Consider the following 26,999-nt stretch of genomic DNA (forward strand, 5'->3'; position numbering starts at 1 on the left):
TTCGCAAATAACACACACACACACACACACACACACACACACACACACACCCACACACACACACACCCACACACACACACACACACACACACATATATACATACACAGACTTAGACAATTGAGTAACGAACTTTTTAAGTTCGTTGAAAATACTATTTTATATTAGGTTGATAACACCCTGAAGCTAATAGCATTGCAGAATATGACAAACAATTTCTCCTTGCCCATAATTGCACTGTATAAGATTTCAGTTGTTTTTAGTCTATTAGTTTAAACATTACACGTTGGAATATTAATCAGCCATCTTATACACACCAAATTTTACAGTATTTAGCGTTTAATGGGATAAAAGTTTATCCATATACGATATAATATATTCCAATTATAAATCTTATCTTATTGAGTGACAACTAAATGATAAGCAAGAGTGTAAAAGCTCATGCGAAATTTTCGAGAAAATGGAGAAAAATCAATTAATTAGTAAATCTAAAATTGATTATCTATGTTTAGCAAAATACCAATATATAATTAACACGTACATTATTCCCAATAGCAATGAACTCGTACTTGGAAATATTGTATACAGGAAGTTGTATAAAATATTTCTCAGTAGAACTATGTAGTGACTTTCGTCTGACACACATGAAACTGCTACCTATACCGTATGTAGACTTAATCAGCGTACGGACAGTTCGTACAATACTGCTGAAAATGAAGAACAATACGATACTGAAATGCTGTAAAGAAATTTTCAAAAAAAGGAAACCTTGATTACATTAGTTACTCAAAGAAAGTAGTTGCTTAATATAAAGGAATTATAATAAACGGTGTTAATAGACGGGATGTTAATAGATGGTGGAAGGAGGAAAATATTGAGGTTATTCATGTTCTTCATCAAAAGTGACTGCATTTGGCTTCCAGTTCTACTATCTCCAACAATAGATATCCTAAATGTACACTCCAATTATAACTGAATTTCTTCTTTTTTTTTTTCTAGCGAAGTGATTAATTATGCTTTCATTTTCTTTCTTGCTCAAACAAAAAATGGATACTGGTACAAATACACGAGAAATAAGAGCACTACCACACTAAGCTTTCTAGTTACCACTTCACTAATTAAATTACATCATAATGCGGTTATTACGGAGCTATTTAGTTATGAAATATAAAACAGTTGACTGCGTAAATTTTGGAAAACAATTTCAGGGAAAAGCTCATTCCCAAGAATAGATGATACCGTGCGGATTTGTCTTTTTTCTTTTCCCTGGTGTCTTAAATCATGTTCTAGAGTTGTTAATAATATATCTATTAATGAAGTATGAAAGAATTGATTGAGCCATTTGATTAAGAAAGTTGTCCGAAAAGAACTTACCCCTAATTTAAAAGCTAGAACTTCGTTTTTTTAAAAGAAAAAACATACAATATTATAAAGTTGATTAATGATTATTAATATATGAAATATAAACAAAGTTGATAAAGCGAGTCCAAGAAAGTAACATTTTTTGCCTTTCGGCAAAAATTGCTTTCTTTCATATGTTTGGAGGTAAGCAATTTGGAAAATCATCCTGAATGAAACTTTCGAAACTTTCGCTCGAATATGTTGTATTGCATGACCTCTAGCCGAGTGTGTGCATACAGGGATATACAAATGGGCGAACAGACATCGACAAATTACTGTTTTGGTACACTGAGAAAAATCTGTTATCCGGATAGCGATATATTACAAATATACAGAATCCTTATGTTTATTATGAAAATCTGTATGGATCATACACTATCCATACGCTACGCATGTTCTGCCGTTTTACCGATTAGATGTTACATGTAACTGTATGATGTTTGACATCTAATGGTCTTCCATATATTACATATGTGTACGTATGTTACATACGTCAGCTATATGTTACATATGTCCATCTGTATGTGAGATCCTTACCTCCTATACACAGTTCTTTCTTTCATACGGAAAGTACGTATAGATAGAAAACTCATACGAAAAGTATATAGAACATGCGCTTTCAGTTACACGTTTACCGCAGGACGTTAGACCTACATGCAGTTGTACATTAAGTCCAAAAACTACAGGATTTACGTATGTAACGTATGTTTTTCCGTACGTCACTTACGATTTTTTCTCTGTGTGTATACGCGCTACAGTATGTCTAAACCCATGCAAAATCACTTATTTTTTCTGTTATCAGAATTTCCTTTTTCCTATTCTCTCTCGAAAGTAATATTCAGAAATTATAATTATTCTAAAAACTTTTTAAAGAGTATATTAACCCTGTTCACTGCACTCGTTAAGGTATTTCATAGTCTACTTCTGGAGAACATATCACATTCTGATGAAATTTGTGAGACCATTCGGATTATTTCAAAATAATAATAATAATAATAATAATAATAATAATAATAATAATAATAATAATAATAATAATAATAATAATAATAATAATAATAATAATAATAATAATAATCACAATTGGTGCACTATGTCAAAGTTAAGAATGTTAATGTCAAAGTTAATTTAAGTACATTCCCACAACATATCTATAAACGGATCAACTTGGGAACTCTTTCCTTTAATTAAATCAGTAAAAATGATCACTCATTTCCCACGCAAAATGAAGTATCTGAACTGTGATGAGAAAGAAATTTATTTAAGACTCAACGTATTATGAAGAAACCATGAAAAAAATCTACTGTATAATCAAGTTAATTCCTAAAAACAAGAGTAAACATATTTCACTCTTCATTTCCTTAGTCCTATTCCCCTTTCCATTGTGCTGAGTCTACACTTTCATTTTGCTGTCAGATACGTTCTTTAGCAAAGGAAATAAGATGGATGCTATTTTCCGGTGGATCAAGCTAAAATAGAACAACTTAAATAATAATTTAGTAGAATTGTTTGTGTAGCGATTCACGTCAATCTTTACTTCCAGCCATTAACTCTCAATATGAGCCATCACATAAAAATGAAAATAATAAATGAACAGAAGAAGGAAAAATTCACTCACTACAAAGAAACGATGTTACGCCTAGTAACATTAATAGATGTAAAATAAAAATATACATGCATATAAAAAGTCCGTAAAAAAATGTATCCACACTTTCGTGATATCTGTAGACCTTTTTTCTAAGTTGGATCAAAAATTTAGGATTTAGATTTCAGGGCTTTCGGCATATACAGCCATTTAGTCCGTCACGTATGAGGGACGATGTCCCTCGGCGAGCACACTATCCCGGGAAAGGGAAGGAAGAAAGGAGTGAGGAAGGAAGGAGGCGGTCTGAGACCGATAAGTGAGGTACCACTCCGGCATTTGTCTGGTGTGAATGAGGAAAACCCAGGAGAACCTCATTCAGGAAGGCTGGCCTCAATAAGATGTTTACCCATAACGTGCTCCCACCGGGAATCGAACCTGGGACCGTTCGCACCGAAGGCGAGACAGTTATCGACTACACTATGCAACATCACCAAGTTGGATCAAATATTGACAGCAAAATGTTGTGCGTTTTCTTCTCGACAGATGTCGTTACTCATGCACGTGTAAAATAAACATGTGATGTAGTGCAGTGAATTAAAATGGCCGGCACACGTTGTTGTTTAAATGATATTTTACAACGATATTGTATATCTATTTTGTAGTTTTTTCTATGTTTATATCTTGATTTCGGGCAACGGTGCATAAAAGTACACAATCTGTCGTGTAGAAGAAGAAGAAAAAACAATATATATGTTGCTGATTCTAAATAGAAAGAAATAAGATTTAATGTTAGCAGCTGAAGATATATGTTAATTTTAGGTGTATAGCTGTTGCATTTATAGTTATCATAACAGCAGATACTTATTTGTTTAAAACGTTGCTGACAACCGAAAAAGAAAAGTATAATTAATGAATTTTTGGAGAATAAAGGTAATAGTGTTATAATTTGATAATGATATTGAAAGTTTTTGTTTTATTTCACTTTGAATATTGTTATAATTTTTTGTAATTCAAACTTCTTCTGAATTCTATGCTATTTACATCTATGCATCAATACAAATGTTGATTACCAAAGCTATGTTAATTATACCCAAATCGAAGAAATAGGTTATATAGTATGTCAAGTATACTAAGTTGTTTCGTCAATGAGCTCCCATAATGTTGAATTAAAGAATATACCTTAAGACCTGAATAATTAAATAGGTTAATCGCGTTTTGAATAAGTCCTCTTCGACGATAATTTATAGAATTAAAATATAATTAATTGTTAAATGAATATAAGAATGAGATAAAATGAAATTAATATATATGTATTGTAAGTTATATATATACGAGGGCTATTCGAAAAGTAATGTAACCTTATGTGTAAAATTATGTAAGGGTCCATTATTCTTTCTTAAATTGTAACCAATTTAAGACCTCTTCAGGAGCCATTTATACAACCATATTGTATATCTATTTTGTATTTTTTTTCTATTTTTGTATCTTAATTTTGGACAACGGTGCATAAAAGTACACAATCTGTCGTGTAGAAGAAAATACAATATATATGTTGTTGATTCTAAATAGAAAGAAATAAGATTCAATCTTAGCAGCTGAAGATATATGTTGATTTTAGGTGTATAATCGTTGTATTTGTCGTTATCATAACAGCAGATACTTATTTGTTTAAAACGTTGCTATGACAACCGAAAAATAAAAGTATAATTAATGACATTTTGGAGAATAAAGGTAATAGTGATATAATTTGTCGTGCCTGATTTAATCTGATTTGATTGTTTTATATATATATTTAAGAATTACACGGACTGTGGGCTGGAATGTAACGTAAAATATATGTATAATATAAATTAATCATTTCATTTTAAATGGTGGTTCCAATATACGTTACATTTTAGATGGTGTTTCAGCCTGGGATCGAACCGGGGACTTGAGATTAGTTTGAAGTATATTAAAGCAGTCTTAGCATAGTGATCAACACGGGGTATACTTTACTCAGAAGTGGGAAAATAATTCATAGAAACATAAAAGCGAGTGTTTCTGGAAATGAAAATATGTATGAAGAAGGGATGATGTTGAGCTACCAGGTACGAATTCATCAACGAAAGTGGCTGATCTTATAAGACAACTTTGTCAGCAAATATTGCAGCAACAGCAAACAATGCATACTGGAGCAAATATCCCACCAAATATCGCAGCAACACCAAAGAATGGATTCTCAGATAGAACAAAAATTTCAGCAAATGAATAGTCGATTTCAACAAATAGATACTAGATTTGAACAAATTACACAGGTTATGATTCAGCGAATTAATAATAAATTAGATCAGATAATACAGCAAATCAACACAAAATTCACTGTTGTACAAAGTTTGGTTCAAGTAGTAGAATTTCAAGAAGAAATACAACCTACCAAGGAAGTAATTCATATTGTAAATGGTAAATCGGACCTGATCGTTAACGAACAATATGTGCAACTAGACGAAAATGCAATAAAAGAAGAGTATAGTCATCACCTTAACCTTCCTTTGAAAACACTGACTATTAACGATGATTTCAGCGTTGGAGAGGAACACAATAATCAATTTCCTCTACAGTTGCAGTTTCCATGCACTACGACAGGCAGGATTACCAATCAGAGCACATCTATGACAACAGATAGTGCATCTAAGGCATATAATTACCTATTCAACAAGAAACAAAATACAGTCAGTCCACAGGATTCGGATGTTGTTAATTATAATAATACGAATGTAAAGGAATTAGATGCGGAACAAACTGAAGGTGATGCTGATCTGGTTCTTCACTTAGGGATGATGTACGTTCATGGTAGACAAGATTGGGAAAGTCAGTCGATATTGCAAGTTAGTACTAATCGAAAACCTGTTAATTGTGCTCTTGTTAGAAATATCAATGTGATGAAAGAGTGTAATACAAATGTAAAAAGCAACGTTAGATTCAATTGTACCGGTAACACAACCAAATCTAATTTCCGAAGAAAGAAAAACATTAATTGGGCAACGTTTTGGAACCAGATAAATAGTAGATTTAATTTACTTCAAACGGGATTTCGTAATGATTCTTTAGATGGCAGAAATTCTCGAAATAAAAACCAAAATACTGTTGAAGTAAATGACACGCCGTACTACATTCATGATTGTGTAATTCAATGCAACTTAACCGAGTTCTTTGGTGATATAACTTAAGCTAATGTTGTGGCGTCCGACAAAACATACTCAATTGGTTTCCGTTCATTTTCACCTTGAATGCAATTATAATTACATTTGTCATTAGTACTTTGTTTGAATCCTATACAAATAATAAAAATGATGGATACTAGATTTCAGCACGTTGTGATATGAATACGAATATCGTTTACTAAAAGTTATGATAGATATTCTAACCCGCATAAACTTTGCTGATTTTTAATATGATAATTTCTTTATTTGTATTGTTCCTGATAATGATATTGATCAAGTTTTTGTTTTATTTAACATTGAATATTGTTATAATTTGTTTGTAATTCGTACTTCTGAATTCTATGCTATTTACATCTATACATTGATACAAATGTTGTTTATCAAAGCTGTGTTAATTATGCCCAAATGGAAGAAATAGGTTATATGGTATGTCAACATATACTAAGTTGTTTCGTCAATGAGCTCCCATAATATTGAATTAAAGAATATACCTTAGGACCTGAATAATTATATAGGTTAATAGCGTTTTCAATAAGTCCTCTTCGACGATAATTTATAGAATTAAAATATAATTAATTGTTAAATGAATATGAGAATGAGATAAAATGAAATTAATATATATGTATTGTAACTTTTATATATATATATATATATATATATATATATATATATATAAACGAGGGCTATTCGAAAAGTAATGTAACCTTATATGTAAAATTATGTAAGGGTCCATTATTCTTTCTTAAACTGTAACCAATTTAAGACCTCTTCAGGAGCCATTTATACAATGATATTGTATATCTATTTTGTAATTTTTCTATTTTTATATCTTGATTTTGGACAACGGTGCATAAAAGTACACAATCTGTCGTGTAGAAGAAAATACAATATATATGTTGTTGATTCTAAATAGAAAGAAATAAGATTTAATCTTAGCAGCTGAAGATATATGTTGATTTTAGGTGTATAATCGTTGCATTTATCGTTATCATAACAGCAGATACTTATGTGTTTAAAACGTTGCTATGACAACCGAAAAAGAAAAGTATAATTAATGAAATTTTGAGGAACAAAGGTAATAGTGATATAATTTGTCGTGCTTGATTTAATGTGATTTGATCGTTTTTATATATTTAAGAATTACAGGGACTGTGGGCTGGAATATAACGCAAAATATATGTATAATATAAATTAATCATTACATTTAAAATCGTGGTTCCAATATACGTTACAATTTCAAGTTTAAGAATGTTGCTGGAGTTCAACGTAAAATGGAAGTATGAGATTCCATCACAACAACCAACACATCTGCATATTACTCACCTAAATTGAAATAAAAAAGACGCTCTTCGTGCCGTTTCTGAATAGACTTTTCGTTCGTTACAACATGTATATATTATCTTTCGGCCCCAGTCATTTTGATTTACTGTCTTATACCGTAATCATTATACAGTCATTTAAGTAACGGCATTTGTTAAAAGGATACTGCCCTACACACTGCGACCATCAATTGGTCCAATTTCGCAAAATAAAATCAGAAATGTTATGAGTTAACCTTAGAACGTACAAAATTATTCCGGCAGAACGTAACGTCCTAAAAGTCCTACCATGTTTATCTATAAATTAGAGTATTTTGTATAGTATGTGCAGCAGGGCAGAAAAGCTGGTGGAAAGAGCATGAACTCGAGTTTTAGCGGGAAAAAGAATCATGTTGGTACGACTATTATTTCAATAATGGCAAGATGTTTCCTGAAAGTGATCGTGTGTACGTTTACGCTTCTTTTTTGACCCACCAAACACCAATCATGTGTGGAGTAGAGCAAATTTCGGTGATAACTGGGAAACACTAAACCTACTCTTATATTGTTTATTGTATATTTTAAAATGAGTACTGCTGGAAGGTTTCCGTCCTTCCTGAAGGACAAACTCACATTCTTTCCATTGAGTAGGTGCGTCCTGCCGGTTGGGCGGCGGCTCGTGTACAGAAGTCCTTTTGGAATAGCCATCCAGCAGGACAGAAGCTTGTACGTTCTATCATTAAAGTATATGTACATTTTCGATGTACTATAGATACAACAGAAGAAGTTAAAAAGTAAGGTTCCACTTTAGGCATGTTCTTGATACTTGATATAAAGATAAATAAGATATAAAGATAGATGAGATCCTTCCACTACTTTTCGGCGTTGTCATATTTTCTGTTCAAGCAATTGCGTGGGCGAAAAATCCATTTGTCAAACCCTGGGAATAGAAAACGAGATCATGTTTCAATAGCATACTTGACGTCATGTGATGTGAATCTTTCTTCAGCAAGATGTTCTATCGTTTTGAAGGAAAGTTGGAAATCGGATTTTGCCAGATCCTGGCTGTACAGTCAGTCGTAAGAATTTCTCAGCCAGTTGTTGCGAATGATTTTTGTAGCATGATCTGAATGCGGACGTGCATTGTTGTGGAGCACATACATCGTTTTGTCTAACACTTCTGGACTTTCGTGTTGAACAAATATCTACGTAGTTTCTGAAATGTTTCTTGATACGCCGCAGCATTCACTGTATGATTTGGGAATCCACGGGTAATACAGCATTAAAATTGTAAATGGCCGTTGCCATCAGTTTACCGGTGTTAGGAAGTGAGCCTTCATTGGACATAATATTGCAGTTTTGATGTTGAATTCAAACCACATTACTGCTACTGGTGATAGATTCCGGGTCTCGTGTATCAAACGAGAAATAAAAGAACACCTTTTGAAACAACTTTATAAAATGCATGATACATGGCAATACGTTAAGTTCCTGACGATTCGAATAATTATATCTATTGGTTCATACTATTTTACATAACAGACACATTTTATTTAACCCTTACCTTTGTAAATTTTATTTTAAATGACTGAATTCCTTAATTCTTACTTTTAAGCAAATTATCATATTTAAGTGCTCGTGCTTCCGGAGTGAGTACGGAATAGAAAATATAGTTATGGATGACCCATCGATGCTGATTTAAAGGGGAGACCAACGACAATAGTGCATAAGATAGATGGTTGCAATCGACAGTAATATTTCAGAAAATTAATATTACGTGCATCCAAACTCCCTGAATGATGAGTCATGTCCACATCAAAGAGCTAAAGTTACGTTCTCTGATGCAAACTTCCACGTGACTCGATAAATGATTTATTTTAATACGTCATCAAAAGTAGTCAGGTATTTCAAACAGGGAGAATATCTTTCAAATATGTATTTTGTAACACGAAACCTGAAAGGGAACAATTAATTAATCAGGATACAGAGATAAATAACAGTTCAAATGCACATATTTAAACCTGAATTACAAACATATTCACTAATCAGGTAGCTAAGTAGCTGAGAAGGTAAACATTTCTCAGAACATATTTGCATTCCAGTTGACGGAGCAAGCATGTATCCATATATCTAGACAAGTTGGATAGTTAATAATACATTAATGTTAGTTTTAGTTAGGAGTATTATTATAGTTGCTTATTAGCAGTTAGATGGTAATAAAATTCTAACATTAGTGGTAGTTAGAAGGATATACAGTAGTTTAGTGTTGTAGGTTTTCTTTTTGCTCCTAGCAGACGCTTAGTAAGTAATAACTAGAGACTGTGTATAATTTCTAGTAGTAAACTAGAAATAACTTGCTTCTAGTTTCAATATTGTTGTTGCTTCATATTTATTCACATTATATTGGCGTTAGATATTAATTAGCATGCAGCAACTTGTTTCTAACTTAGTGTTATTGTTATTTTATTTATATTATAAAACAATTTACAAATTTAGTAAATTGCTTCAAAGTTAGTTTCTCAATAAAGGTAACCCGTAGCACATCCCGTAACATGGTACGTGATGACATGTAGGTAGGTTTTAAGATATTTTGACAGAGAGGTAATATTGTAGCTAAGATATTTACCTTGATCCATTAGCTACAGTTACAGATAATATTTGGCTTTCTTTATTATAATCGATTTCTAGTTGTCTACTTCGTATATTTCAATTATATTTATACCTTCATTGTCATTATGTTTACTTATTGTTATTATTATTATTTCTTATATTGTATATTTATTTCAATTATCATTTCCATAGTACTTTTCATTTCGTAGCTATCACTTCTCAATAAATAAATGTATGCAGTTTCAAAATGCAATTAAAACGCGTGATAGCTTTAAAGCTCCAAACTGTCTACACGTTAGCGATGCCCATTGACGTCATGCAGGTATGAAGCGCAGCTAACTACCCCTATTGGCATAATTGTTTACTATCAAGAATTCCAGTAACGCATTGACATGTTTACCTTTTAAGAATGTGATTATGTTTGTTGTCTTCAGCATATGCATTGTCTGTTCTGTAATTTCTATTCGAATAAGGATCCCTCCATAGATTCTACAGTGCAAATTTATAAATTAATTCTACTCCAATCTACCATCAACTGTACCGAGAAAACGCAAGGAGCACAACGTGCAGAATATAGACGTTCCTTGACTACTTTGTTTGTAGGATTAGAACAACACTTCTGAATTTTGACTTATAGCATGTATCAGGACCTTCCTCTACCACGAAACTAGGGGACACGATGGTTCAGTAATAGAGTGCAACGTAAAGAATCCCTGATTCGAATCCAGCATATTTGAGTTTGTAATCCAGCCTATTTGAGTTGGTGGGTTTTAGCGGGTTATGCCATTTAATCTCACATTGCAATCCTACCAATTATTTCTATAACTATTCAGTTTCGTTAATCATCTACCTCTTTAGTCCAAGTGACGTTGAATGTAAAACTGAAATATTTTATTTTATTGCTTAATTATCAAATGTTAAGTGAAAAAGTTTAATAATGCCATTTTTTGTATCTGAAAATGAAAATGAAACGAAATCTTTAAGTTTTACGTCTCACCTTTATGCCGGTTAGGCTAAAGGAGACGGTGATGTTGAAAGATGAGTGAAATGGTGGAATGAAGAAAGTGGGAGGAAACGGGAGAACCCCAAGGAAACCCACGAGCACTGAGTTTGTCCACCACAAAGTCCACACGGTGCGAGCTGGGATCGAATCAGGGACTCCAAGCACTGGAGTTGAACGCTCTAGCACTGAGCCACCGCGCCCCCTATTTTTGTATATCTGAATGAAACTCATATAATGCTTAGTGACTTCGCTTTCAGTAAGAAAACTTCACTGATCAAGGCAAAGGCAAAGAAAGTTGAAACATCTTCGTCATCTAAAAGGAAACAAAACAGTTGAGTAGGTTCTTTCTTAGTCAAAAGGGAAATCTAAATCTTCAAAAGGGAGGAAAATGTTTCCGAGGAAGAGATAAAAGAACTTTTAGTGACTAAGACGTCAGACGAACATTTTCAATGATAAAAGAACAACTGAAGTCTGAAGGAAAAGTAAATGCAATGTAGTGTGAAAGCAACATATGGATGAATAGCAATTGAAATAAAATGTCTTATTTCCCAGCGGCAGACAAGACATTTATTTTAAGTTCAAAGCTTCTTTTGGTAAGAAAACAACCTTTTAGTGAATTTATTTGCTCAAAAAAAAAAATTGAACATCATGAGTTCTATTCAAGTGATTTAAAGATTGCTCCTATTTAAGGATATTTTTATTTCCAATAGAAATGTACAATATTTTAATAAAGAATATATATATAAATAACGTTTTCATATAGTAATTCTTCCTTCTTACTAAAAGTAGGAAAATGAAAAGTTTTCATAAATTAGCGACTCGAAACATAAAGTGTTTGAAAGATTTATATATATATGTAAGGTGGACCATTTATCTTTAAGTTACAACAACTTGAAACTTTGAGTTTTATCAAAAACTATGTGTTTCGAGAAATTGTTTTGACCACTAGATCATCTAATTGTATATTTCGTATTCAATAGTTACTTCTAACCTTAGCCAACTGGATGCAGTTTCTATTTTTTTATTCCTATTTCTGGGAGAATCATCTTAATATTGTCCTCCCATCCGCGCCTAGGAATTGCTAATGATCCTTTTCCAATTGCTCTTCCAGTTAAGACTTTGAAAGCGTTCCCGCTTTATTCCATTCTGGCTACATGATCTGCTCACCTGAGCCTCCTAGATTTAATGACCCTAACAATGTTTGGTAAACAGTATAAATTATGTAGTTCCTCGTTATGAAGTTTCCGCCATTTCTCATTCCCGTTTCCCATTCTTGGGTCCGAATATTCATTTCATGAACTTATTCTCCAATCCTTTCACTCTACGTTCTTCCCTGAGAGTAAACGACTATGTTTCACAGACATACAGAACAACAGGCATGATTATCGTCTTATATATTTTAGGCTTCAAATTCCTCGACAGAATTCGCGACGACAAGAAATGTTGAACAGAATAATACTACGAATCTGCAACTCTGCTTTAAAAAATGAAATTCCGAAAGTTATTGCGATTATTCGTACGAAAAAGTATTGTTGTAATGTTCTAGAAGTAAAGTAAATAATAAATTGTTTTTTAAAGGTTCCCACAGATATTCCATTTTATGAAATGTATCAAATTTTACCATTTTTCATATCTCTTAAATGGTTTGAGATATCAAATTGCTGTAAACGGTACTATGATTCCAACGTCTATTGAAAGGCATCTACGTAATTCTATGTGATACTTGTCTAAATACTCTTCAAAATAAAGTCCTTTGAAAAAGGTCAAATTTTCAATTCCTTGTAACTTTGTTTCAACTTGTTCGAAATACATCAAATGATGATCGTAGTATCCGATATTAAGGGACTTTTGATGTGCATGTGTCTCATTAGCTTCATTAATGCTGTTGTATCATCGGAAATTTTGGTTGTTTTTCAGTGTTTGTTATACTATAGTATCCTTCATTCACAACACTGTATAACAAGTGTAGTGTTGCATGTTTTCGTTTTGCACGCAAATTTGAAATGTGTAATAACCTGGAGTAGTGGTATTTGGAAAAGTACAGCTTTATGTTGTTTTAGTAATACTGTTATTCTTGTGATATTACAGAGTATGCCAAACAATGTCCTTCTGCATATATTTGCATAGTATAAAATTTCAGTGTTTTCTCTTTATTAGTTTAAAAGTTACAAGGGCATACCAAGATAAATGATCCACCCTGTATATATTCGTCCTTCATTTGATTTCACCTCAAAAATTAATGACAAAAACACTATGTACAGGGGCATCATTTGGAGTTTCAGCTGTAGTAGTTACACTCCCGAATTTGAGATATGTTATTCTAATCAATAATATATAGCAAAGAAAAACGTGAAATTTTACTTTTATCGGAAAATCTGAAGTGACGCTTATGATCAATCGAATTCATCCCATTTCGATCAAACTTGACATTACCTTGACTCACAACATATAAGAACCTTGAGATGAAGGATGACTTTTAAGGATTATACGTAAGACTTACTAGTTGATTGGGGTATTTTTATCTTGTACCATTTGATCTATTATTTGTTCTCTTTTACAAAGCAGTTGAGTCAATTTCAGAATCAACTTACCTGAAAGAGAAGTTTTGACATTTGTACGAAATCTGTAGAAACTATTCAGGATTTAGTGTGTACAATTAGATATAGTTGAACAAACAATACATTTGTTAATACCAGGAAATGGTCTTTTTTAAAATTGCAGCTTAAGTGAACACTTTGGAACACGTTTCTTGTGACAAAATTCTTATTTACTAATCATTTTCATTTTTATGGTTCTTTTCAATTTAAACAAAGCCTTTTCAGTATCAAATTTACATGATTCATGCAATTATGGCTTAACCTATAACCTATGTGAGCTAATAACAACAGTTAATTGAACTTTGGTCTGTAACACAAAAGATAGAACTGGTAACCAGTAAGACAGAATGGATAAATTTATTTTTAATGTATAAAGATGTTAATGATTTTGTTCATGTACACTGTTAAAAATACTTTCTTAAATCTGAGAAACCGTTTCTTATGTGTGCACCGAGAATATCTTTTTCTGAGAAACAAGAGTTTGAAACTCTCATCAATGAGAAATGAAGAAAAGTAGATGAGGTTGTATTAAACGGAACGAGAAAATATCCTGTTACTTTTCTTATAAATGAGAATTGCCAAGTCTCAGTTCTAAGGAAATATTGTCTTGGTGCACAGATAAGAAACGCTTTCTCAAATTTAAGAAATTATTTTTAACCGTGTAGAAAGTATTACATAAATGTTAATTCTGGACGGTGATTTTGAAGGAAAAGAAATTGCGTGAATCAGTACTCTAAACTTCTATGTGAGTATAAGTGTGAGTGACAGTATTATCGTAAGGTATTGCTTAGTTTCCTAATTTAATGAAAAACTTAATCTTTTGCTGGTTTATGAGGGATGTTTAATTTCTAATGCATACTATACAGTCATGGCAAGCGTCAATTTAGCTCTTACGGAACTTACACTTAAAATGCTTCTATCAAAGGAATGAGTTCTTACTCTGTTAATTGAAAATCAAGTTTTTATTGTTCTTTTCCACTTTCAGAATTAATCACTTTCCTGCTTTGTCATACATAACCTAATTATTAGCTATTGATGGCATGTGAAGCAGTGATAATTACTTTCTAAAAACTATTTTCAAAGCTCAGAAACTCGTAAGCTATTAGTGGCTATATAGTTAGCTTACCCGTTTTTAATGTGAGACACCAAGATTCGATTCCCGGTCATATTCATATGATTCGAATCCCATCTGGGCTGTAAGTTCACGTGTGATAATTCCAAATAAACCAACCAATCACCAACTTCGAATATCTTTGCTCTTCAGGTGCGAATATATTCGCAAATAAAGATAAAACAAAGAATATGGGTAACGAATGTATCTGCAAATGAACGCTTCATATCTTTTGAAATAGATTTTGTTGTTATTAATTATTTGTTTCCTGTAGTTGTATGTTATTTGTGCATAGATAGATTGGAAACATTTCTACAAGTTTTTTTTTAATTAACTTCTTCCTTTATTTTTAAAATTTTACAATTCCCGAAGGAGCCACTGATATTACACATTTGTCTTGGTTGTTTCTCTTGCAGTCAAAACACGCGCCTCGCAAATGATTTGCTTTATAAAACTATGAAAGAATATGTTTATGGTCTCACGTTGACTCTAACGTGTACGCAGGGAGTCATGTGCGTGTTTCTCGACCAAAAAAAAAAATATCATTCTTTTCTTGGTCTCTCACCAGGTTTAACTTGGAAACCGCTACAAATATAACCATAAACTCTTCTCTACAATGTATTTTAACATTTACGTCTTGTTTTGTTAATAAAATATTAGTAAATTATAAAGTTATAGCATTGTAACTAAATCATGCGCGGAGCGACCGTTAACTACATAGTAAAAAATCTGCTATCATTTCTTTAGCACAAGACGTAAATTTAGTAAGCAAAATGGATAAAAGTGCGGCTATTACAACACACGCACTCACTTCGTTTAGAACTAACATTCTACTGTATAAAAAGATAATGCTGTGCTGTCCAGTTTGGCAGAATCCTACTTGAGTTGATCTTGAAAAATCTTACAGTACAATTAATGAAAATTTCAATCTTATCGACATTAACAAAACACTTTCATGTACCATTTAGCAAACTTAAATAGTTTTAAAAAACGTGAAGAAATGTTAGGCATAATTGTAGTAGAATGTAAAAATTAATGTAGCTTTCCATAATTCTTTCACCAATTTTCACAAGAGAATTGAACAAAATAAAATTTTAGTTCGTTTTATCTGTATTTGCAGTTTTTGACTCTTTCTTCTTCAATATTCAACGATGACCATATTTTCAATAACTGTTGATTCTTATTAAAATACAATCGAGATTCTCTCAATTAATACATGAGTACCCACCGGGAATCGAACTCGTATTCCTAGCGCCAAAGTCGGGTACGTTCACCATATACCCACGAGAAACCTGCACAATCAATTTCATACTAGTCACACATGCGACAAAATAGCATCTAGAATTAAATAAATCACCATCATCTCAAACATGTTCAAATGAATGATTTCAACAGTAATTAAAGAATAAACTTTGAAAATATGTTTTCTCCACATCCCTTTTGATGTATGTCCAATAAACTTCTAATTTAGTGAGAAGAATATTAAGTTTGTTTTCACTCGATGGGAATCAATGTCTGAAGCAAAACGTAGAACAAATTATGTTTCCAAGTCGTAAACATTGCAACGCACAGCTTAATTTAACTGAAATGAGAAAAACTCTTTTTTGTCTATTACTCAACTGCTTTCACGCAGAGCAAACTGAGAAGTAAACAACAAGTGAAAGTGTGATTATGAATGCGAGTCTTCCGCCGTTACGGGGAGGGTAAAGGTTTCCCTTGCTTTCACCCAGATGATGGGCGATGTTCTCACCGCAGCTGATCAATAAAGACTTTACGGATCAAATGTTCTTTCACACCAAAGGCTTTACAATGAAAAAAGAGAGGAAAAACTTTTTTTAAAAAAAATGGATTTGGTATTGCTACTTAGCAAGCATTTTACAAAGTAATCCATACACTTTTAGTATCTCAAACTCCACTATTCTTTCGACAAAAAAAAAATAATAATAAATAAAAATAAAAATAAAAAAAAATCCAGATTACTCGTAGAGATCCGAGTACCCAGATTAGTTATTTTCAAGTAGTGTTGACCAATACACGAGAAATTTTTCGTCTCGTCTCAAAAAACAAGATGAGAGTGGATAATTCGAGACGAGATTAAAAACATGAAAATTCTTGTCTCGTTTTCAAGATGAGAAATTTCACGAGTGTCGTGAGCAACGTTAGTTCACTATGGTCTTAGACTTCTAACACCGTTTTAACGTTACATGATTCAAAATATATAAAAAAATGGAATAGTTAAAAAGATTGTACGAAAGAGCATTTATTAACGTTTAAACATACACAAGTCATTACAAAATATAATTTAATTATAAATATAGTTTAAATGTTCTTATATGAAATCCTTGGTTAACTTCTCGTAACGTGGAAAAGGATTAGGATCAGAAATTAGATTTCTGTGTATTTGGCATCGAAGGTCATTTAGTCCGTCACGTATATGAGGGATGACTTCCCTCGGCGAGCAAACTATCCGATGAAAGGGAAGGAAGGAAGTGGCCTGGGACCATTATGTTAGGTACTACCCCGGCATTAGCTTGGTGTGAATAAGGGAAACCCAGGAAAAACCTCACTCAAGACGGCTGGCCTAAAAAAGCTGTTACACTTTTTCGACCGAGTGTTCCCACCGGGAATCGAACCCGAGACCGCTCACACCAAAGGCAAGACGACTATGCTACGCGGGGCTATATAACGTGGAAAAGATTCTAGTAACTTCTAGATTATTTTTTTTAACTCAAGCTATACATTTGTGTATACATTTCCGTACAAAGCTAGACGAGACTAGAAACTCTCATTCCTTGTCCTGGCCGATATTTCAGATGGAAACTCGATTTTGCAATCTGAGAAAAACAAAGAGAAACACGAAGACAATAGGAAGGGAAATGATAAAGTAGAAAAGTGGAATAAATAGATACTGGCAGTGTACGCCTAGTCATATATTCAGGAGTAGTATCCTTACTAAATTATTGACTACGCCATAAAAGTACTTGTTTGCCTAGCACTATTGTATTTTACCAAGGTCAAATTAACTGCCACCTCCTTCCTCTCTACGTGTGATATATCGAGAAGAGAAGCAACAAACTTTAACATCACAAGAGAGCATTCTGTTGGAAATGGCTGTCCAAGATGTTAAGTACCATATTATTTCTATGAACAATAGCACAATATATATTTTATTGAATTGTAAATATATAATTGTCCAATAACACAAAATTATTCAGGGAAAAAATGAAAAGCTAAAACTGTCTTTTCTACTGAAAGGGCATACAAAATTCAAATTTGTCCCAAAGAAGAAATGAAGGTTTGAGGTTTTTCTGAACACTACCAGTGTTGGATATGTGCACTGTTGGTAACACAACAGATGCCCAACATATAATCCAGTTCATACCAGACGCGTCCCAACCAGCGGTGTCAGTAATATTTTCGCTAACTCCATACGAATAAGCCAAAATATCTCTAACTTAAATAATTCTAACTTAAATATTAATATTAAATATATAATAATACATTAAAAATTTCATTGTACATAACTTCGGGATGTAAAACTATGTAATTTGCATTTTTATTCACCAGAAATGCTAGCCACTATTTTTCAATATGACTGGGTTCGAATCTCTTAGAAAACAAGCAAATATGCTAAACCTTTAAGTCAAAATCTCTACAACCTTTTTCTTCTATCTTCATGGAGGAATTTATAACTAAAAGTGATTTAAGAAATGGGAAGGAATTCCCCTCATCCTCCCAGATTTCGTACCCTGTCCTCCCCTCTTGAACAAGTTATTATGAAAAAATAAACATATATTTCCCAAAAGAACATAGGGATTACTTGCCAGGTTATAGGGAATCCCAATGTTCCTTTGGGGAATCCTTCGCACACATCTTGCGAAGTTTTGAAACATACATTTTTCAATCGAGCAGGTATGACTTCGAGTGTCATGTTCTAAACCGCACTCTCTGTGTTGCGTTGTTCATGAATTACAGCCTTGCGAAGTTCATTTTCCCACAGTTTCGGGCTACTATATCGCCGAAACTATTCCTCACTGATCAAAGTTCTAGAGGACTTTATTTGCTGGTTCCGATGTCTGGAATTAGCTTCCAAAGTTTGTCCAAATGGTTTCTTACCATCATTTTATGTGTTTATATATATATATATATATATATATATATATATATATATATATATATATATATATATATATATATATATATATATAAACACATAAAATTATAAAAGCTTGCGAACTTGAACCCACTCCCATTAATGAAATTCTGCGCACGCTATTGCCGCACAGAGGTTTCACTTTTCAGGATCTGGCATATGTTCTACCACGCTGTTAGCGCTAGATCGCATATACTGTATTTTTAACTTCCCGTCAGAAATTGAGAGAACTTTGCTAGGTGGTTTTAATGTATCCACAGTGTCACTGAGCTACCGTGTCCCTTTTTATTGATTTAAACATTTGCAAAGATTCGGTGTTGTTCCTATTTTTATTCCAACACTTGTGGATCAGCAACGTTTCTATTGATCCGAAAACGTGTACAGATTTTCTGTTATTTGTAATGCTGCAAAAACTTTTATAGAAGTTTGGTATGACAACTATGGATCCGAACATTTTCAGTGTTACTATTATTAATTCCAAATACTTGTTTGTATTAGTTTACTAATATTTATATTGATTTCAATAGTTGTACTCATGGCGACCTGCAGCGGGGTCCAAGAGGAGCAGTTGCTCTCCCTCGGATTTTCGGGGAGTCTTGGAGAAACATGTCAAGACAGTCTCATTTCCTTACTCATATAGTATTATTTTTAAAAGTAATTAATAAAGACGTGTATAAATAACTATTATTTTATATGATGTGTTATGTTCACGCATTGATCAAACGGTGTGCGTATTCGCGACTGCGCTTTTGTGTTGGTCTCTGCCTTTTTCTACGATCGGTCTCTTGTCTTTTAACCCCCTGTCGGAGCAAGTCTTGCGACCGTCACTCCCTGGTGAGTTCAGTGTTACCAGCATTGATTCGAATACCTGTAAACGCTGAATATAATTGTTTCATCAAGAGTTCAACCAGCTGAATGGTTGCTCATTTTCTGCCCTACGTACGGGTACTATTTTACTTTAATCCGAAAAAAAAATGGTAGAAAATGTTGCACAGATTTTAGAAGCCCCATTCGGAATATATACAAGAAAGGAAGTATATAACGATTAGTATATGCTTCCCATAAGCGTTGTATACAACGAAATTCGAATATGAATGCTTTTTACTTCATACACTGAAAAAAAAATATAGGTGGCGTACTTAAAAAGATAGGTTGCATGCGTAATTCCTGTAGTGTTTGGACTTAACGTACAGCAGACGTATAACTGAAAACGTATGTTTTATAATACTTTCTGTATAAGTGTTCCATCTATACGTACTTTCTGTATGAAACAATGTAGGCGGTCAGGATCTCACATACAAATGGACGTATATAACATATAGCTCACGAAGGTAACATAAGTATATGCAAGTGATATACGGAAAATTGATAGATGTCAGACATCCTGCAACGGCATGATTTAACATCTAAGAACAGTGCCTATGTAGCATACGCATAACGTATGCTCCGTACTCAATTCTGTAGTAAGCAAGAGAATACCGTATATTTGTATAATATCCCGCTGTCCGGAGAACGCATTTTTCTCTGTGTAAATTTCATACAATCGAATGCATTAATTTAATACGGAAGAACCACAGAGACAAGGCACAAGGATATCAGAAGATGAAGAAAATTGTCCAAGATATTATGTAAGAACATTGGTAATAATGCTAAAAGGTAATGGCAAATCTTTTGTTTTTGAGTATTAAAATAATTTAATTAACAGTAAGTTTCTCTATTACGGGGGAAATATCCTTCTCTATTAATTTGTAAGCCATTTTTATTGAAGTACACAGACACACTGTATTTCATAAGTGATAGAATCAACATTTACTTTCTTTGCCTCTAATTAACACATAATAACAGACTTGTTTCATGATGTTTTGTTCTAATTAGCAATTGCAGAAATATTTTGCGGAAAGTTGACTGAGTGGAAATTAGAACTTTGATGATCTATAAATCGAGGCCCATTTCATATGATAACTAAATTCGTCAATGCCTACTACTATGCTATATTTTGTCAAGATTACGTGCGATACATCAATCACATTACGTCATATATATTTGTACGATCATTTTTGATTATTCTTTTTTTGCTTTACTTGCAAGCGATGATAGAGAAGAAAGTATGGTGGTAGTGAAAAGAACAATAATTTATAATTTTAACGTATTTACATATTTTATGGTTCCTTCATTCCCAAAAAAATGTATTTTTGGATGACTGTCTGTCTTTTCGTCCCATTTGCCACGAGATAAATGTGTTCACTCGCGTATACACCATACAGTTTAACATATAGATATCTAATTTAAAATTTAAAATGTTTAAGTAATACTTTACGGTTGGTTTCAATCTCCTTCCTACCTCTCAAAATAAGGATAATTTGCTGAAAAGTGAAAATCAAAATTTACTATTTTCTCGAAAATGATAGTAATAATTTTGTTTATATTTCTTACATCAATATTTTACTAACAACCATATATTATGGCACAGTCATTTATCTGACAAAAGTTCACAAGGTGAAGTATACTCTTTAAGGTGATTTTTAATTTTTTTTAAAAAAAAAGGAAGTCGCGAGATTTTAATTAAATTTTATATATAAATATTTAACCTAAATCCTAATATGAATAAGTTATTTATCCTGAAAATACCCATAAGAGTAGTTTGTTCATCGAATGAGATTTTTCTGACGATTTTATGAAAAAAAGACTCCGGCGATTTAGTTCACATTTCATAAATAAATATTCTATTAATAATCTCACCAGGTTACGTAAATCCTTTCTCAAATAAATGTTTCAGTATTAATTGCAGCACTGTATTAATTGCAGTGTTAATTGCAGATTTACTTTAAAAATTGGAGTGAGACAGTTACGTGCGGTAACCCGGACATTTTATTAGGCAAATTAAATGAAGGTCAAGAAATTAGTTTTTGTTACCACTTGAATTATTGTCCTTAATTATTTGTCATCTCTTCATGTTTAATCTTATTTCAATAATGTTTCAGGAAATGTAATTTTCACAAAATATGAACTGTATTTTATTTCCTGATTCAACAAGGTAAATTTCACATTCCTCTTTTCATTTATTTTTGTGCAAAAACAAGCTTTCGTATAAGAATTCGTAAGTTTCATGAGTATTTTTTTCTAGCAAAGTTATCTTTTAAATGTAGCTCATTAAATTTTGATATAAATATTAAAATCTACTTTCAAATCGTAATTGCAGTTGTTATATTCCTGGATCTGAACTCGTTAATATTAATATCCATCTAACTGTAGTATATCAGAGCAATTTGCAAATAATACCAGTCTTGATGCTCTACACTCTTAAGTTGAAAAATTATTCAGACTCATTAAATTAATTAAGTAGCAGCGTAGTCAAATAGTATTTCCTTCTCCGTATATGTAAATTAACTCCAATTTCTAGAGTTTACCTTATTACCTTTGATCATTACCTTTGACCTTTACGCTCAGGAAGATGTTACAAGAATATACAACAAATATTATTTTACGGATCTATAACTTAACACTACTAACATAGGTTCACAAATTGAAGTATATGATTTTTTTATAGTCAACATGGTTTGGCAAGCATCAATTGGAGAAGAAAATTCTATATTCGCTACAAATTAGAAAGATTTTAATATCCATATTTTTTTTGTGTATATTGAAAAGTTATTATTCCAAAAGTAATTGTGGGACATAAAATTGACTTTTTGAAACACTACCGTAGTAGTCTACATATTAAAAAAAAAAACTCTTATTGCAGAGCGTACTTAACATTGTCTTTCTCAGAACAACATACTTGGTTTTATCGTTTAAACACATCACATTTTTATATCTTACTTTGTTACAGTAGCACTTTAAACATTTTAACTTGAGCCATTGGAAGAATTGATTAACGATAGACAAAATTTGATTTGTCAGTAACCATAAATTATATAAAAAAGAAATACGCTTCAATGGACACGGTTACGGTGAAACGTGCAATACAGTAACGTCGTACCAAAACATTCAAATGTCTTCTTTCTTTTTTTTTAAGTAGCTAAAGTACGCTGAAACAAAAGGTTAGAAAGATAAATGGCAAATGGCAAGAAATATTGGAATTCGAATCTTAATAAATTGTAGTTACCGCATAACTGAGAGCGTTGAGTATAGTTCTTGATGATGTCTTGATCAGCGTTTACTTTAAGTTGGTGGAAGTTAAGGCTGTTTTCTAATACTAATTTGTTTCCACTTTTCATGCAGCATTCATCTTAACTTGCAAAAACTGCGTGTCTCACATGCATCAATTTTGGGTGATTTGTTTCCAATATTGTAGGTCTATTCATCAGTAAACACTTGGCTGTATTTGCCAGTGAGTACATGTTAATAACCTTTTCCAGTGGAAAATTCATTTTTAATATGTTCGTAACATGCACTTTTATTCAATCAAATACTTTATATACGGAACGATAGAATTTTTATGCATTTTTTATAAATGCATGCACTTATTAACAGCATCACTCTTATCTCTTTCTTCCACGACTTTTCAGGGAGTAAACTCATCAAACCCACAATTTTGTAAATTCATTAAAAAGACGACTTCAGTTAGAAATTAGAATCTGGTAAGTATAGTCTCTGACGTCACCCCAATAACTTTTATATATTTCTTAACTTGTAATTCTAACATAGTAATTTTTGGAATTCAATTAATGCCAGTGGCAATATCCTTCAATATTAAAGCCTAAAGATGTATATATTGTATCCAATTTATTTTATATTAATGATGATGCCACCGTAGTGAAATAAGCTGGAAAACAAATTATTACTGCATTGTAGCTGATTGCACTTTTACAACACTCGCATTAGTGATTGAAGGAATATAATGGTATGTCCACCACATGGGAATATCCCGTAACTGCATATGCCTTTCAACACCCAAATACACTCGAACTATAAACAGTGAAATATAAAACATTGTCATATTGGCAACAATATCTATTAGATAGTATCTAATAAAGCCACAGTGGATATTTGGCGAAACTATTATATAAACTGATTACTGCAGAAAGCAAACATGTCCAATATTTACAGATTTATTTTTTGTGACGATAATGGTTTGCAATAGCTCAATGGATCACATAGTGCCGAAATAACAATTATCCGCTCAATTATAATGGACATCGTGATGCATTCTATTTTCAAGGTATGGTGGAAATATCATAAAGATAGCTTTCTTCAGTGTTTTGCCTCTCCTGCAAACATAACGACATGTGGACATGTTCCCATTCTGCAGTAAGCAGTTCATATGTTAATTATTTTTTTTTTTTTTACAATGAACGTATTGCTTTGCTCAGCAAGTAGCTTAAATCAGATTTAAGTCTGTTAAAAGCAAAGCTTGAACAATGGAAAATATTACAATTTGAATTTGTTGCAGAACAGAGCACAACGGATGAAATTATCATACTAAGAGAAACTGGGAAAAAGTATCAAGAAAAATAAAAATGATTGCGTATGGTCTCCATTGATTTTTAAATTGCCTACGACAGAGTACTATGTCAGAAAGTATGAAGAAGAAAGAAAGATCTAAGAAAAAAGGAGTACCAGACAAATACGTAAATAGAATACAGAAAAGAACTCCCTAGTTTTAAGTATAAATTTAATTAGGAATGAATGAAAACTTACATCAATGAGTACATATCATGAAAGAGAATTCCTTCAAGTTTTGTTTAATGTTGGTAGACTTCAACGTGGGATCCATTTGTGGCCCTGTACACGTCGAAACGATATTCCGCTTCTCGCCACGTGTTTGCCAACATTTCAGGTGTAACTGTCCCAACCATCGCGACGATTCTTTCCCGTTGATGATTGATATCTCTCAACTTTTTACTGTACACAACATTTTTTATGTAGCCCAAAAGAAAAAGTCCAGTGGGGTCTGTGTTGCCACACTTGGTACAATTGTACCAGATTCTGCCCTTTTTGTCATTCTTCAGCCCGTTGGTCCCACGCTGGCATTTTCAGCCCCTTTGTCAAACAGTTGGTACAATTCTACCCAATTCAGTACCATCTAACAAACATTGTCACATTTTCAAAAGTTCACGTTACTCATACGGTGCTGGACTCTTAAGAAATGCTGGTGAATATTCATTCTGTGATGTTGCACCGCATAACGCTACAAACTTCATGTGTAAAATTCGTAATTCGAACTATACCGGGAAACAAATGACACTAGACGGCCGCATCCGCGCCGCGCAGGAAGGAGATGAGAAAGAAGCAGTGTGGTGGAAATTTTAACTTGATTTTTTTAAAGTACACACACGTTGAATCAAGTGTTGCATATTCTGAAGAAGACAAGTGGGTGTTGAAATAAGTCTATAATTTATGTGTCGTTGAAAAGATTATGCAACATCAAAACAATAATAGCACCAGTGTCGTACCGTGGAAAATCAGGGCCTGGGCGAGAATATACGATGGCATCCCCGTACATATGACTGAGGTCGATAGACCAGCCGCAAAGCGCCACTATGGTTGGCGCGAAGCGTAATAAAATTTCTGTGTTTTAGAGATCTATATCGATGCGTTGTAACAAACTTTATGTATAGGCCTAAAGTTAGATCAGGGATGATCATACGTGGGCAAAAATATTTTACTTTTTGACAAAAAATAAATTCAGCACTTTTTGTTTAAATTTGGTACTATTTTTCAGCCCACTCTAGAGCTAGGACTGTGGTAACACTGAGTGGGGTTAAGTATGGGCTGAACAACATCTTCAGAAGTTATCGGTCCATCTGGTGATTTTGCTTTTAAAACAGTATCGGTTTCCTTGAAGGACTTTAGCCAATGACGGATAGTTTTTGCTGTAGGGGGTTCACCGCCATACTGACGTCTAAAATTACGTTGCACTGTTATAACTGACTCAGTTTTTACAAGCCAAATAACACACTGCGCTTCCTGTTGCGAAGTACACATTGTTGCTGAGTTGCTCTGCACTGCACGCCTGCCTGGACTGAACTGAGGAAACAGAGGGGAAAAAACAGCACTGGTGCCGTCTCAAGATCAATCAGACCTGCCAACTGCAGGGGAGCCAAACTTGAAAAGTTGATGAATCAAACACCACAAACTAGAATAGTGTATGTCACTTTGTACAGATTCTAGGACGCATTAAAACTAGGGAAGTATTTTTCAAACACACTGTATATTAGCTACGATTTAAATAAGAAGTACAGAGTTAACTCGCCCAAATCCCTGGATTTGGGTTGGATTGCACTAGCGCTCAGTCTTATGCCCGTACCTCTTAAACATTATCATGAATGTAATAACTGCATAAATGAGGAATGAAGCCCTCTGGTGTATAGAATGCAATACAAATAGAGAAGTTGAAAGTAAGGTAGAGAGTTGGATAATGTTTTTGTAAGATAGAGGCCTTAAATTTGGTAGAAAGAAAACTGAATATCTGAAATTTAACGAAGGAAATAAGTAGGTAAGATATAAGAATAAATATATTAAATGGAGTGAATAATTTAAATATTTAAGCTAAGGATGGTGATTTGGAAGTGAGAATAACACACAAAATACGAAAGTAATGATGAAATAGGAAGGAAATACGTGGCGTTTTGTGTGACAATAGAATCGTATAAAGAATAAAGGGATGATTTACAAAACAGTGGTTAAGCCAGCAATATAGCCAATAAAGAACACATGAAAAGAGTTTGAATGTGAACGAAATGAAAATGAAAATACACGTTTGGGATAACAAGAAGAGACAGACAGAGAAATGAGAGAGTAAAAGGAACAAACCAAAGTCGTATAGATATCTATAGGGAAATGCAATGGCATGGTCATTTAATGGGAAGGACAAACAACTATGTGCTCAGAAGGGTAATGGCAATGGAAGTTTGTGGAAATAAAATTTGGAGAGGCAGAAGGAAATGGATGGACGTGGTTAAGAATGACTTCAGTGAGAAAGGTCAAATAGAGAAGGAATAACGAGACAGATCTTTATGGAGAACACTTATCACAAACGTCGACCAAATGTGAGGCGCAAAAGACGGACAGATAGAAGAACAAGAAGAAAAAGAAGAAGAG

General features: G+C 33.0%; 1 protein-coding gene across 1 annotated transcript in view; it reads right to left on the reverse strand.

Moving 5' to 3' along the window:
* The window catches only part of LOC145666676 (adipokinetic hormone/corazonin-related peptide receptor variant I-like), a 648,921-nt gene that overhangs the window by 292,089 nt on the left and 329,833 nt on the right, over positions 1-26,999 (reverse strand). The gene's annotated exons all lie outside the window — the stretch shown is intronic.

The sequence above is a fragment of the Thermobia domestica genome, chromosome 12 (genome assembly GCF_964235325.1).
Source record: "Thermobia domestica chromosome 12, izTheDome1.hap1.1, whole genome shotgun sequence".
NCBI classification, from domain to species: Eukaryota; Metazoa; Arthropoda; class Insecta; order Zygentoma; family Lepismatidae; genus Thermobia; species Thermobia domestica.